General features: G+C 38.6%; 1 pseudogene; it reads left to right on the top strand.

The window, feature by feature from the left end:
* The first annotated feature begins 11034 nt into the window (after positions 1 to 11034).
* Positions 11035 to 11787, top strand: LOC129502703 (oligosaccharyltransferase complex subunit OSTC-like; annotated as a pseudogene).
* Positions 11788 to 15105: the final 3318 nt, after the last annotated feature.

Raw genomic sequence — 15105 nt, forward strand, 5'->3', positions numbered from 1 at the left:
TAGATCAGTGAATCTGGCTGATGTGCACACATTCTAAAAGCCTTGTAGTATTTCTGAGAAAGAGCCAGATAGCACATCTCTATTTTTGAAAAATTTTGTTCTGCAGGAGATATAACACCTCAAATCATTTGAAACTTCAAAGTCACATTTACATTGTCAGTGATGCGGTCAGCTTAGATAAGGAAATTGGTATTAGGGAAAATGTGTAGCAGAGACATGTGGAAAGGATAAATAAAAAGGCTCAAATAAGAAACCCCTTTGCACTTTCATCACTAGAGTCTCATCAGAAGATGTTACTGGGAATGGAACAGCATTAAGAAACACAAGGAAATATGCAGAATGTGAACAATTAAGAAAATGTCAAGTACAAAGGGCCAACTCTTATAAAGAATAAATAATTGGTGAAGCATTTATGTCTTCAGCACCCAAGGGAAAAATAAATAGAAATGAAAGAAATAGAAAGGAACTTGCTCAAAAGTGGCTTTGCAATCTAAAGAACAGCTGGATTTAATTCAGCTTTCCCAAGAAAAAGAGAGGAAAGATTTGGAGCTAACTCAACTTGTCTGTCCAGATTAATTCAGTATTCATACATTCATTCATTCATCAACAAACCTCTACCAGGAAGCCACCTTATAGAAGGTAGGGACTGTGCCAGGTCCTGGGAAGCAAGTCCCCATTCCAATCATGGGCCTCTTCCCTGATTCTTGCCCTCTCTCATCCCCCTCCTCACTTTGACACACTAACCATTCACTGGGAGAGAAGTGTGTAGCCCAATTCCATATTTTTCAATTGTTAGAGCACCTAGAATAATATTTAGAAGTAGAACCTAAAATTCCAATATGTAATGCATCAACTGTGTTAAAATAACTTTCTGGACCCAAAATGAGCCACTCTTGCCTAGAAGGCCACATCAGCTAACCAAAACTTATATAACTTTTGTGTCCCTGTAAATGCTCTGCTTGACCAGAAATGCAGAATATCCAGTCAACCAATACCCAAACACGAAGCTAACTCTGAGCTCTATACCTATTTTTTTGTTCCCACTCAACCCAAACAGGGTTGACTATATGGCCCCAGACAACCAGATATTTGCTGTTTTTCTCTTCTTTGTTCTTTATTCTTTATCCTTTAAAAGCTTCTTGCCTTCCACTCCATTTTGTAGTTCTCTGAATGGAGACTGTTCACTTCTTGAAATGTTCAATACAGACAGCCCGGGTGGCTCAACGGTTTAGCGCTGCCTTCAGTTCAGGGCATGATCTTGGAGACCTGGGATCGAGTCCCACCTCGGGCTCCCTGCATGGAGCCTGCTTCTCTCTCTGCCTGTGTGTGTGTGTGTGTGTCTCTCTGTGTGTGTGTGTGTGTGTATCTCTCATAAATGAAAATCTTTTTTAAAAATTATTGAAGTGTTAAATAAAGTTTATTTGTATTACCTCAATTGTCCTTAATCATTTTTTTAACAGTTGGAAATAAATCCTATTTTTTTAAAGATTTTATTTATTTATTTATTCATGAGAGACAGAGAGAGAGGCAGAGACACAGGCAGAGGGAGAAGCAGGCTCCACGCAGGGAGCCCGACCTGGGACTCGATCCCGGGTCTCCAGGATCACGCCTTGGGCTGAAGGCGGCACTAAACCGCTAAGTCACCAGAGCTGCACAATAAATCCTATTTCTTAATCAAAAAATGTGTCTCAAGAGTTTAGTTACTTTACACCTACTGTTGGAGAAGAGCTTTAAGATACAAAAGGACTTAACCTCGTCCCTGCCATTGAAATGCTTCCAGGCTATAGTCTAAACAACTCGGGAACAATACAAGATTGTTTATAATTATGGAAACAAACTGGTGGCCTAGTAAAAGAATTAGAAGAAATCCCAAATTCAATCATTTTTCTCCATTTTTTTCCAGTAAGTTTGAGATTGTCAAGGACTAAAAGAGAAAGCTCCTGATATATTTTGGTTACCAATCTTATACACCAAAAGAAATCCTTGGCAATGATTATCTACTATTCTAGTATTCATGTATATCTACCAGGATGTTGGGCACTTCTATATCAGGTATCTTCTTTCTGTGCCATGGGATCAGGATGTCTGTGTGTCTGTCATTTCAAATCCAGGATCAGAATGGGAGTGGAGTGTCGGTAAATTACAGTATCCTGGCCTTTCTGAATGAGTGACTTTCATACTGGCAGATTCAGGGTATAAAGAGCTGCTCCTAGCACCCAATCCCTAGACTCTAAGTAACTGCCCTCCCCTATTCATATTCATGCCTTTAACTTTGAGCAAACATCCACATAAACATAACAGTAAAAATGAAGCATCAGATCTGGTAGGGAGACCCCAGCCCGATTCAAAGAGTTGGGTGGCAGCCAGTTAATAATTCCTGATGCTTGAGATAGAAAAATCCCTCTTGTATATCTCTTTTGTGCCAAGCTAGAAACAAACTGCAAAAAAAAAAAAAATCCCTGACTTCATGCAAAAGTACACCTACCCTACCCAACTTTTGGCCAGGATTTGATAACCCTTTTTATGATAAAGCTACATATAGAAGAAAAATATCATACTATGATCTGAAAAAATGCATACTTAGAGCCAAATTTTAAAGTAACAGTTAAGCTGATCTCAGAGGGATTAATTTAGCATACAGATGGAAATGTCTGATTGCCCATGTTTGAGGCTGGTCCTGACACCCAGTCCCACGATGAAGTCAAGATGCTTCACCTATTCTCAAATGAGGACATTGCACCGTGAGTAATTCCAGACTCAGTGTTCTGAAGACAAGATCATAAAAGCATGAATGGTAAGAGTTGGAAGGACGCTCAAGTTTCTTGGTTCCAATCCTCTATTTAATGTATCAATTCTCTCTACAATATTCTAGAAAAGGGATGCTTGGGTGGCTCAGTGGCTGAGCATCTGCTTTTGGCTCAGGGCATGATCCTGGAGTCCTGGGATCGAGTCCCGCATCAGGCTCCCCACAGGGAGCCTGCTTCTCCCTCTGCCTGTGTCTCTGCCTCTCTTTGTACCTCTCATGAATAAATGAATAAAATCTTTATTAAAAAATTCTAGAAAAAATGGTCATCAGCATTGTTTGAACAGTCAAATGATTATCTCACAACACAATGTTTTAAGTTGACAGTGATATTACTAGGTGCCTCAAATGATATGTATCCTCTTGGATTTTTTTCTCATGCTAATGGAAAATAATAATTTCTTTGTTTAAATTTATAGATTCTATATCCCTACATGCCAAGAATTTTGAAGCTTTCTTACCCTGCCTTTTATGAGATGATATGAGTTAGTAAACCCTTTGTTTGCTCAGCTTATCCATTCATACCAAGTAAGGAGAACATTTACAGGAAGAAGATCACAAGCATTAAATTAATGTTCACTTTCTACTTCAAAAGTAAGTAAGGAATCCATCTACGTTAAGTTGGAACCATTCATATTGATTGTATATCACCTTGAATATACATTATTCTCCTTTGTTCACACCTCCACTGAAAAGAATTATAAACTGTATATGATTGAAGAACTGGAAGATTCCTTAGAAACCATTTACTCTAGTTTCTGCAGAAGTAAATAGGGTGATCTAAAAAAAATTGTGGAAAATATTTGGAAGAAAGAAATGGAAAGAAAAAGTGGCTATGTTAGATAAATGTTGGCTTACTATAGAAATGTGAGCCCAGAAAACTGGTAAGCTCTACATTTGCAAATCAGCTACTGTAAACTGAAGGATACAATTAACACCAAAAGAGCTAGTAATCATTTGACAAGCACTAGACTAAGTCTTTCATAAGTATTAATTCATTTAATCCTCAAAATAATCCTATGAGCTAGGCTCCAAAACTACCTCATTTTAGTGATGAGAAAACTATAACTTAGAGAAATATAACTTCAGAATTTATGACTTAAACTCTATCCATGACCATCCATATATACTGTGGTGCAGTACAAAATTTCATTCTTAGGGCAGCCCCAGTGGCTCAGTGGTTTAGCGCTGCCTTCAGCCCAGGGCGTGATCCTGGAGACCCGGAATCAAGTCCCACGTCAGCCTCCCTGCATGGAGCCTGCTTCTCCCTCTGCCTGTGTCTCTGCCTCTCTCTTTCTCTCTCAGGAATAAATAAAATCTTTTTTAAAAATTTCATTCTTAGATCCTGACATCCAATACACACATACACAAAAAAGGCAAAAAACAATGTTTGCTTTAACAGTTTGATTATCCAACAAATTAAATAAGTTATTTCTTTGAAAGACAAAAACTTCTGACAGCAAAATTCAGAACAAGTAAATCATGCAGGGCCTTATATAAGAAATAAGGGACATCATAATGGTCAATAGATACTGTACAGCATTTTTTCATAGCTACGATTCTTGTATAAGCCTTCAACCAAAGTTGAGGACACAGTGTTGATCTGGAAGCCAGTAAGATATTCCACAAGTGAAATTATAGCACAAATAATGAAGAGACGAGCACAAGTGTCCTGCTTCTGAAAGAGATTTTTCGTGTCTCATCCAGCTCAGTTGAACTTCAGGAGCAAGTCCAATAGGACAGAGATGGTGCAACTGAAGAAAACATTCCTTGTGCTATCTCCTGTGATACCGTGAGAAGAAACTCTGTGATACAACAACCTGTTGAGGTAGCAACATGCAAATTAAACCAAAAATCCTTCCTTGAGTGGCATTCAGCTGCATCTTCATCTGGGATTAGTCCCCTCTTCCTTGCTTCTCTACCCTGTTGCAGTGTCCAGGGCTCTCCCACTTGGCCTCCACACTTCTTTTCTGCATCGTGTGTGTTGCCGAGGCATCAGCCTTCAACAGTTGGTCACATCCAATCATACCTTCTCCCCCTGGCTTTCTGTTTCAGTGGAAAGAGTTCTCCTGCCAAAGCCCAATTCCCCAAATTTGCATTCTGAATTCCTTCCCCTCCCCTCTCTCAGAAACCGGGTTCATCTACCAGCTCATCTCTGTCACAGTCTTCAAGCTCTTCTCTACAGGATCAGGCCCTCAAAGATGCAAACATCATTTTAAAGTCCTGTCTTCACCCTCTCTTCTTCCAGTTACCCATTTAAGTCTCATCTTCCTGTCCTACCCAAGTTTCTTAAAGAGGTATGTACACACTTTCTTATACAGTTTTTAACTCAAATCTAAATTACTCTTGCTAAAATCACTGATTGTGGTTGTTATTTTCCAAGGATGGCCCAAATCTGCCAGGTCTTATGCAAGCATGCTGCTCCTCCAGTCAGAAGGAGAGTTTATTAACTCTGATCTGGGCTTATAAAATGCTTTGATCAACATAACACAGTGGAACAGATGAGTGACACCTTCCCCTGGCAGCTTCTGCTTCTGCCTTTTTCTCTTGGAACACTCCCTTGGAGCACTCTATCTCAGAAACTAGTCACCATGCTACATGGAGAGGCCACCTGCAGGTGCTCACCTACCTCAGGGCCTCCACTTCATCTGTTCACTTTTCTGAGAGGTTTCATCTATTTCCCTGCTCCACCCCTAGCTAACTAGTAAGTAGGCTCTAACATGGCCTCAGATGATTCCCTGACCCCTGGTATTTACACTTTGGTGTAATACTGTCCCTTTAAGTATGGGATAGACCTAATGACTCACTTTAATCAACAAATATGGCCAAAATGATGGAATATCACTTCCATAATAAGGTTGTAAAGACTGATTTGTGTCTTCTTAGCCAATTCTAATATATTGGTTTCTCAAGTTATAAGCTTTGATGAAGCAAGCTGCCATGTTGGAAAGACCCAAATGGCATGGAACTGGGGGCAACCCCTGGCCAACAGCTACTGAGGGAAAAAAAAAACCTGCAAATAACTATGTATGGGCTTAGAAGCAAATTTTTCCACAGTTAAGCCTTGGGGAACACTTTGATTGCAACTTGTTACATAGAATACCCACCTAAGCTATACTCTGATTCCTGCCCCACAGAAACTGAAATCATAATTATCTTATAAAATGCCCATCGGCTATTCAAGGTGGAAGAATTATTTGCTTACAGCTGAAGCTGGTCATTTTGGTCAATAAAATGGTCAAATTGACATATCTTGCTGTAAATCTCATACCGCAAATCATGACAAGTGACAGACTCTTCTACATGATTTCCTTAGCTAGACAGTAAATAGTATCAAGTACTTATAATATCTACAGTGTACAGTGGATTAAGGGACACATATTTTATGTCAACCACAGAACCCAAATGGACAGAGAGAGTCCATTACATATCCATTGATTAATTTCATAGAGTTTGCTAACATGCTGAAAATGTTTTGGGCAGCCCAGGTGGCTCAGCAGTTTAGCTCTGCCTTCAGCCCCAGGGCCTGATCCTGGAGACCTGGGATCGAGTCCCACATTGTGCTCCCTGCATGGAGCCTGCTTCTCCCTCTTCCTGTGTCTCTGTCTCTCTCTCTCTCTCTCTCTCTCTCTCTCTCTCTCTCATCCTGTGTCTCTCATGAATATTTATTTTATAAATAAAATCTTTTAAAAAAAGAAAATGTTTTAGTAACCCCCAAAATATTAATATTCTTAGTTTGCAGAGTAATGGAGACATCATTTATTCATTCATTTAATATTTAGAGCACCTAAACCAAGCACTAACTCTAACCCTCACTTAGCTGAGTGATCTTTGGCCATTACTTAATCTTTCTGCCTCAGTTCCCTCATGTGTAAAATTGAGAAAATAATAGCACTTACTTCTTTAGTTGTTGTGATTGTTAAATGAATGAATATATATGAAGTGCTTAGAATGCTGTCTCAAACATTATCAATACTAATACTTACTACTTTGGGTTGTAGGAGACATAATGACTATATTGCTGCATACCAAAAGATCCTGAAATGTAGAGGCTTAAAACAACACATGTTTATTATCTCACATTTTATAGGATACCTCCTGGTTACCCACTATATGTCCTGCTGTGTAATGCCAACTCCTTCCAGTTTCATACTTGCAAGCTGGGTCATGTGATTCACGCCAGATAATTTCTTTGCTGTGACTTAGGTGTGGTTTCCAAATAAAACAGTTCCAGAATATGGCTTGACTCCAAAGACAAGGACCAGTCTGTTCACACATCTTTACCTTATCCTTATTTGAAGCAAAAATGAATTCCCAACAATGATCATTTCAAAAGTTTGATTTGAATAAAATAGAAATGGGTAGGACTATATTCTTAAACATTAATCCTATTTTATCTCCTGAGGTTCTGTGGGTGTTCAGGCAGTAATGTAATAACAAATACACTGATATGTGTCTAAAAGGAATGTTACATGACCATGAGTCATTATGCCCATCACTTCAAAGCTGTTTGGGTAGCTGGCAGGAAATAGTGTGTGTCTCTAGAGCGTAAAATTGGCCTCAAAGTAGGTGGGGCCTATGAAAATCTTGATGTAATATAAACATTGTATTTCTTAACTATTTACAAGGTCACCCCCACCCTACATTAGAGGTCAAATCTACCTCTGAGAGGTTCCACATGGATTTCTAGAATATTCTTTCGGTTTCAGCACTTTTGCCATTCAATTGATTTCTGAAGTGTGTGGGAAAGGCAAGATAAAGTCATCAAAAGAGCACTTAGCTTAGAGTTCATCTGTGGGACTTTCATTCAAGTCAGCTCACTGAGCTTTAGTTTATTCTAAAATAGGAATAATCTTAGGCCTATTTTCTTTTAGAGTTAGCCTCCTTTCCATAGTTTGATGGAATTCCCAGTGGTGAAGAAAACAGTCCTTTCCAGGATCTCTTTGGGGCAATATCACTCTCAGGGACAACATCAGAATTATCACCCCTACACTCACTCCAGCTTGCTAAGAGATTTTTCACTATCCACACCTCCCCTCACATTTACATCCTGGTAACTTCAAACCTTTTGGAAAATAAAATATAACTTCTCTGCTCCAAAAGTTAAAGGACTATTGCTGTTAATAATAAAGACTAGAGAGAAGGATCATCAATTCTTTAAGTATAAATCAGCCCTATCCCTCACCTCTTACACTACCACTAAGAAAATAGGTTTATTCTTCCTTACAGTGAGGATGATTTAAACTAAGAATTGCCCATAACGGCATCTAATATTTATTAAACAATACTTTTATCTTCACAATAAACCTAGATGTACCCCACTTATCAGATGGGGATTCTGAGACCCAGAGAAGATAAGTCATTTTTTCGAAGGCCATATAACTCATATTAACAGAGTGAATATTTGAGAACTAAAAACAATAATGCAGAAGTGAGTACAAAAACCTCACCACGTTGAAACAAAGCATCTATAGTTCTTCCCCTCTCCTTTCTGTCTGTTCTGTTACTGCATGAACACTCACTGAGCTTCTATTTGTGCTAGACACTGCTCTAGGCATGAGGAGATTGATGGATGAAGGCCCTCCAGAGAGCTTCTAGTCTAGTGGTAAGATAAACATATAAACAAATGGAGGAATAACATAAATTCAGATAGTGATAAATGCTATGGAAGAAAATGCCACAATGGGATAGTTACCAGGGAAAGCTGTTATGAGTTGAATTTTGTCCCCCAAGAACTTAATATTGAAGTCTTAGCCCCTAGTTTGACAGAATGTGATAAGATTTGGAGATAGGATATTTAAAGAGATAGTTAAAATGAGATCCCTATGGTGTGTCCTAACCCAATATGATTGGTATCTTTATAAGAAGAGGAAATCTGGACACAGACACACAGAGAGAAGACCATGTATAGTCCAAGGAAGAAGACACCCATTTAAGACCCAAAGAGGGAAGCTTCAGAGGAAACCAACCCTGCCAATACCTTGATCTCAGACTTCTAGCCTCTAGGACTGTGAGAAAATAAATTCCTGTTCTTTTCTTTTAGAGATTTTATTTATTCATGAGAGACACAGAGAGAATGAGAGGCAGAGACACAGGCAGACAGAGGCAGTCACCATGCAGGGAGCCCGACATGGGACTTGATCTCAGATCTCCAGGATCACACCCTAGACCAAAGGTGGTGCTAAACCACTGAGCCGCCTGGGCTGCCCTAAACTTCTGTTCTTTAAGCTACTCAGTCTGTGGCTCTTCATTATGGCAGTCCTAGCAAATTGATACAGAAGCCTATTTCAGGTCTATGATCAAGGAGGGCTTCTCTGAGGAGGTAACAGATAATATCTAGGCTGAAATCTAAAAGAATACTATCCCTAATAGAGAAAAGGACATATATAAGAGACTTGAGACAGAAATGTCAAAAGACAGAAAGCCAATGTATCTGTGGCACAATGAATGGGAGTATGTGTGATAAATACTGTCTCCTGCAGAGCACAGACATGCTTTCTCCTATTTCTCAGGGATGGTATAGGAGTACAAACAATAGGACCAGGAGTAGGGAGTGTTGTCTTTAGACAGGAACTGAGGACAATTCTCCCATCATAAAAGGAGGGAAGGTAAAATATGTGTGAGCAGACACACGTCAGTTTTATCTCTCCTTTTTAAAATAAATTATGAAACAAGGTCATCATCACCTGAGGAAGTTAAAAGAGAAACAATGTCACCTCAGTGGAAGAGAGGAGGTGTTAGAGAAGTGGGTTGCTGGCTGCCCATTTGAGATAAGTGGTTACAATTTTAAAGGAAGAAAGTCATCACAGTTGCTTGATTTTCTCCAACACTGCTAAGCTATTAGATCAGGTTGAAAGTAGGCAGAGTTTAGTTGACTCAGGCTTCTTATGTGCACATGAGTATGACTGGGGGCAAGAAAGTTAAGGGTGTTAAGAGAGTTGTGTTAATATCAGGCCAAGGAATCTACACATCTCCCTTCTTTCTTCCTATGAGGGTTTGTCCTGCTAAGAGTTCCAGGAGCTGTATAGGATGAGGCCAAATTATTAAAAGTTTAGATGCTCAGAATGGGTAATAGACTTGATCTTGGAGAAAATAAGCATTCACTCATGATATTTTGAACAAAAATCTTAAAAATCTAACGTGATTCATAAAAAAGGGAAAGTAGGAAAATATCTCTCCCCTCTTGAGATGTCAGGATTTTTAGCGGTTTATTTACACCTGAGTTTATGCAATAGGACAGCAATGCTATCATTAAAAAGCATCTTAGTAAATCCATCTTATCCACTGTGTGAAGTTTAAAGAAAAATCAGTGAAATGTGATTCCCAAATTCTAGGGACTTTTCTTACAAACATGATGACCAGCAATGATGAATTTTCCCAGAAAATTTCAAATTCAAGTATTCTTCCATTGTCCTGAATGATACCCTGTACTTGTTAAACCACATGCCTTCATTGTTGTCTCAGAAAAAAATATGATTACCATAACAACTCGACCAAACACACTGACATTAACAGAACAAAGACAAAATCCAGATTAAAACCTTATGTTTAAGAGATCACAGAATGTGGTTATAGGCAGTTGACTTGTTAAAAAATCCACCATTTCAGAATTCTGAGGTCCCTTCAAAAGAAGGACAATTGACTTGATATGGCCAGACTAACAATTACCCCAAGATTGAGTCTGTCTAAAAAGTTAAGAAAGAAAATCATTGCTCAATTGTACAGGGTATTACTGAGGAAGAGTCAAGGTACACAAGCTCAATTTGGGGGACACTGGCTAGCAGTTGAAAAGGAACTATGATTCTAATTACATCCATTAGATCACTATACATCTTTTAGGATATAAGCCAAGGTGCTTTATGAAAGATCCCCAATATCAAGTGCCTCAAACAAAATAGAGATATATCTTCTTTCTTATACCAGTCTGGATGCAGACAGCTGTGTTCTAATGTTTCAGGTTCAGTCCATCATGAGGCTCAGGGGTTCTCAAATGTTTTGGTTTCAGAATCCCTTTACACTGAAAAATTATTGAAGACTCCAGATAGATTTGTTTATATCATTAATATCAAATAATAACTACTGTATTTGAAATTAGAACTAAAAAATTATTAAAGCATTTATTAACTCCTTTTTAAAAACCATAATAAACTCATTACATGCTAACATAACTAACTTATGTTATAAAAAAAATCACCATCTTGGTCGGGAGAGAAACCCCTGCCGCCACCAACATGGAGACCTGGTACCGCGTCCTGTTCTTAGTGCTCGAATGCCCCAAAAGAAGCCGCCCTGGGTGCACATGCCATTGGCCATGAAGGTGTATGCTCTGGTGGTGGTGTCTTACTTCCTCATCACCGGGGGAATAATTTATGATGTTATTGTTGAACCTCCAAGTGTTGGTTCTATGACTGATGAACATGGACATCAGAGACCAGTAGCTTTCTTGGCCTACAGAGTAAATGGACAATATATTATGGAAGGACTTGCATCCAGCTTCCTGTTTACAATGAGAGGTTTAGGTTTCATAATCCTGGACGGATTGAATGCACCAAACATTCCAAAACTCAATAGATTTCTTCTTCTATTCATTGGATTCGGCTGCGTCCTATTGAGTTTTTTCATGGCTAGAGTATTCATGAGAATGAAACTGCTGGGCTACCTGATGGGTTAAAAAATGCCTTTTGACAAGAAATCCGTGGATATTGGATTTGCTCCTGTTAATGAAGTTTTAAAGGCTGTACCAATCCTCTGATGTGAAATATGGAAAAAGAATGAAGCAGCAGAAAAGAAGCATCTCGTGAGAAATAGGAATCATATTAAAGCTTGAACTAGAATGTCTTCTTGGTATCAAAGAGACAAACTTCTCACAGTATTTCTCCTGCTGGCCTGTACTGACACACCAATGATGTTTAGTGGCATTTTCTTCTTAGTTTTTCATTTCTTAAAGAAAATATACTCCCATTTCCAACTATAATATTGAATAAAGTGATTACTTCTTACAGCCCCCTTAACATTTTGTGGAGATGACATTTCTGACTTTCAAAAATTAAAGTAAAACCAGGAAGCGAGATCCCATAAGCTGAGAACTCTGATCAGCTTTACCTATGGTGCTTTGCCTTTAAACAGTGTGACAGTACATTATTCAGATATGTGTGAGACTGTTTCTGCACAATAAGATGTATGAAAGGAGCAGAAATAATATTTTTCTAATAAAAAAAATCACCATCTTCAAAAAAGTAGTAAAAAAGCAGAATTATTTGATATGTTTGAAAGTCTCTTCAATGACTGGCTTTATAAGGAGATAGGATGATGATGATGATGATGATGGTGGTGGTGGTGGTGGTGATACTCTATATTCAATCTAGTGCGGGAGGTTGTTTCAGTTCAAGTACATGAAGATAATCTAGCTTCAAACAACTATATAGATGAGAAAGAGAGTATTTTAATAGCCTTTTCAGATCACTGTGAATATTGTTCTTTGATACTACACCAAAACTCAAGTAGTAGCTTCTGAAAAGTTGCAATACGACATCTGAAACATCCGTAAACTTTTCATACTCGGTTACATAAAATCAAATCCACTAGTGTTGTGGTAATTATATGACTGAATACATTTACCTAAATTTATCAAACAAGCAAGATTTCTTGTTTAACACATCCCGTGGGTCTTTTACCCATGCATGATTTTGTAACATCATACATTGGCCCTTTAGAAATTATTGGTTCATGAGTTATAAAGAACTTCCAAATGCTGACATATTTTATTACACAATATTAGAAAATCATGTTCACTGATATCACCACTGATCTCATCAGAAAAGTTTTTAAAAATTGAGACACTCTTAAATTCATGGCAGCAGATATCTATTTTCCCAAATTCAAATTATCGCTTGAAAACTCAAACTTTGTAATTGGTAATAAATACTGTCTGTTTTTTTTATTCCTTGAAGTGACAAGCTGATTTTCAAGGAAATATATGCCAAATGCCTGGATAGACAAAGTTTGTCAATCATTATTTCAAGTAAAAATGGTGTTTAGTTCAACTTGAAACTCAATCCACACAAGTGCTTTCCCTTGAGACGACATATTTTCATATGCATGAGAAGTATTTATGCATACTTCCTATTTTGTTACAAAGAATATTAAAAAGACATGTACTCAAGAGGGATGATTAAAGTGATTATTTGTAATGCTTCTTCAAGGACATTCTTAACTGAAACTGCCATTTATTTTGTTCGTTTGTTTTGTTTGTTGCAACTGCAAGTCTGTGAAGAATGTGATGACTCTTGGTACAGTTGGCCTCAGTGCCTTGATTCATGCTAGGATACCAGTGGTTTCACATGCCAGTAGATTTCCACCATGAATGCAAATGCAAAACAATAAAAGAGACAACACTCTAATATTATGAAAATAGTTTTGACTTCCCAGACTTCCTACAAGGGCCTCAGGAATCTCCAGGTGCCTGAAGGACACACTTTGAGTAGTATTGCACTAGAGTTCTCATCACTGTGGATAACATTCCCTAGAGGAAAGGAGGAAAGCTAATGCTCAAGGCAAACACTTTCCTTTCAGGTAAGTAACCAAATACTGGAGCTCTTACATTCCATTGGTGAGAGCTTAGTTCCATGGCCTTAGCTAGCTATAGGGTAGACAAAGAAAAAGTAGTCTCTAAGTAGGCAGTCATAGTATATGGAAGAGTAAAAGAACAGATTTGGGCATGTAACAGTCACTACACTTGCCCCATTAATCTGTGAGCAGGTCAAGTGAAAGGGTAGTCATGCTAGAGGGGCTGCAGTCAATTGAGGATAAATATTCTTCTGCTTCATGCCTGGCCACTGGTTGTAACTCTCATCAGTCGGCCCATGGAGATCATGGAACAGGAGCAGAGGAGTGGCTACAACCACAACGCCAGTCTTGTGGCCAGGCAGACAGAGTGCCAGAAAAACTGTCCTCAAAGGGGCTCCCAAGAATACGAGTCAGGGGAGGATCACTGGAGAAATAGAGAAAAGGAAGCAGCAGTGAGATCAGCAGGACTCCCGAAGCAAAAACAGACAGATCATCTGTGGGCTTTGGTGAGCAGATTGTGGGCAAGCCAGCAACCCCTGCAACTAGGAAAAGCCCTGGCTTACAGCACTATCCCTAATTGTGCTGGGCCAGAAATTGGCTGCTCTGTGATTTTTATTGTGACCTCATTTTTGTCCCCAGGCTGGAGAGGTGGGAGAGTCTAGGTAGTTTTATGCTGTTTTTAGAGCTTTACTTGATAGAAACCTATTCCTATTTGAAAGCTGAGTCCAAATGTTTTATTTGTTCTTCTCAACAGCAATAAGAACAGCAAGGAAGAGCCAATTCTGCAGAAAATATGCCTTGCTACAGAAAACTGACATGAACTTAGTACACAAAGGTAAAGAAAATAGAGGTAAAGGTAGCTCTGGTCACTGAGAACAAAATCGTAATCCCAGCAAGCATACTGGAAGCCAAGACTAAACTGACCTGACAAAGCTTGATAAACGGGAAATATGGGGCCAAAAAGCTTTTAACTGTTATGCCTCATCTGATATGCCAGCAAATGTACACAAAGACAGAAGGAAAGTACTGGAAGGCATTCATTTTGAGATCAGATCCAGGTCAACCAAGAGATCATAGGTTCTTGAACTTCACTCCATCGGCAGCAAAACAGTCTATCGATACCTGGTAGAAGAGGTTTATGACAACACAGTTGTCCAACACAGTTGTCCATTGACTACCACCCTCAATGCTTCTATTTTTTATTCCATACTGGCAATTTCTGCCCTACAAAAGAAAGCAGTTTTAAACACTTTATTTTGGCATATGAGCTCAAGTTACAGGACATAGAATGAAAAAAAAAAAACCAAAAAGAATAGAAATGAAAGATATATCAGAACCAAGCAGACAAGAAGGAAAATATTTGCCAACTTCAAGGGTTTATGCATTCCCTGTGACTGGACATGAATTTTGAGTCCAAGACTTTTGGCAGGCTGTGCAAAAAGACAAACATGATTATTCACATAGCTCTCATTGTTGGAAAAGAGGAAGCAAAATTGTTGTTGGCTCTAAATTCTCAAATTTCTCCTGTGAGTCCTTTAGTGAGAGTCACTGAATTACAAAATGGACCTTCTCGTCAGTACCAGTTCTGTGGTCGATGCAGATCGATGCTCACTTAAACATAAGCCCTTGACTTCTGTTACTGACATTTGTGCAGATTTTCCAAGAACCTATAAAAGCATAACAAATTTCACATAAAATGAACTATATGTAGCTTTTAAATTCTTCCAGTTGACCTA

Source organism: Nyctereutes procyonoides, unplaced genomic scaffold, assembly GCF_905146905.1.
Source record: "Nyctereutes procyonoides isolate TBG_1078 unplaced genomic scaffold, NYPRO_anot_genome, whole genome shotgun sequence".
NCBI classification, from domain to species: domain Eukaryota; kingdom Metazoa; phylum Chordata; class Mammalia; order Carnivora; family Canidae; genus Nyctereutes; species Nyctereutes procyonoides.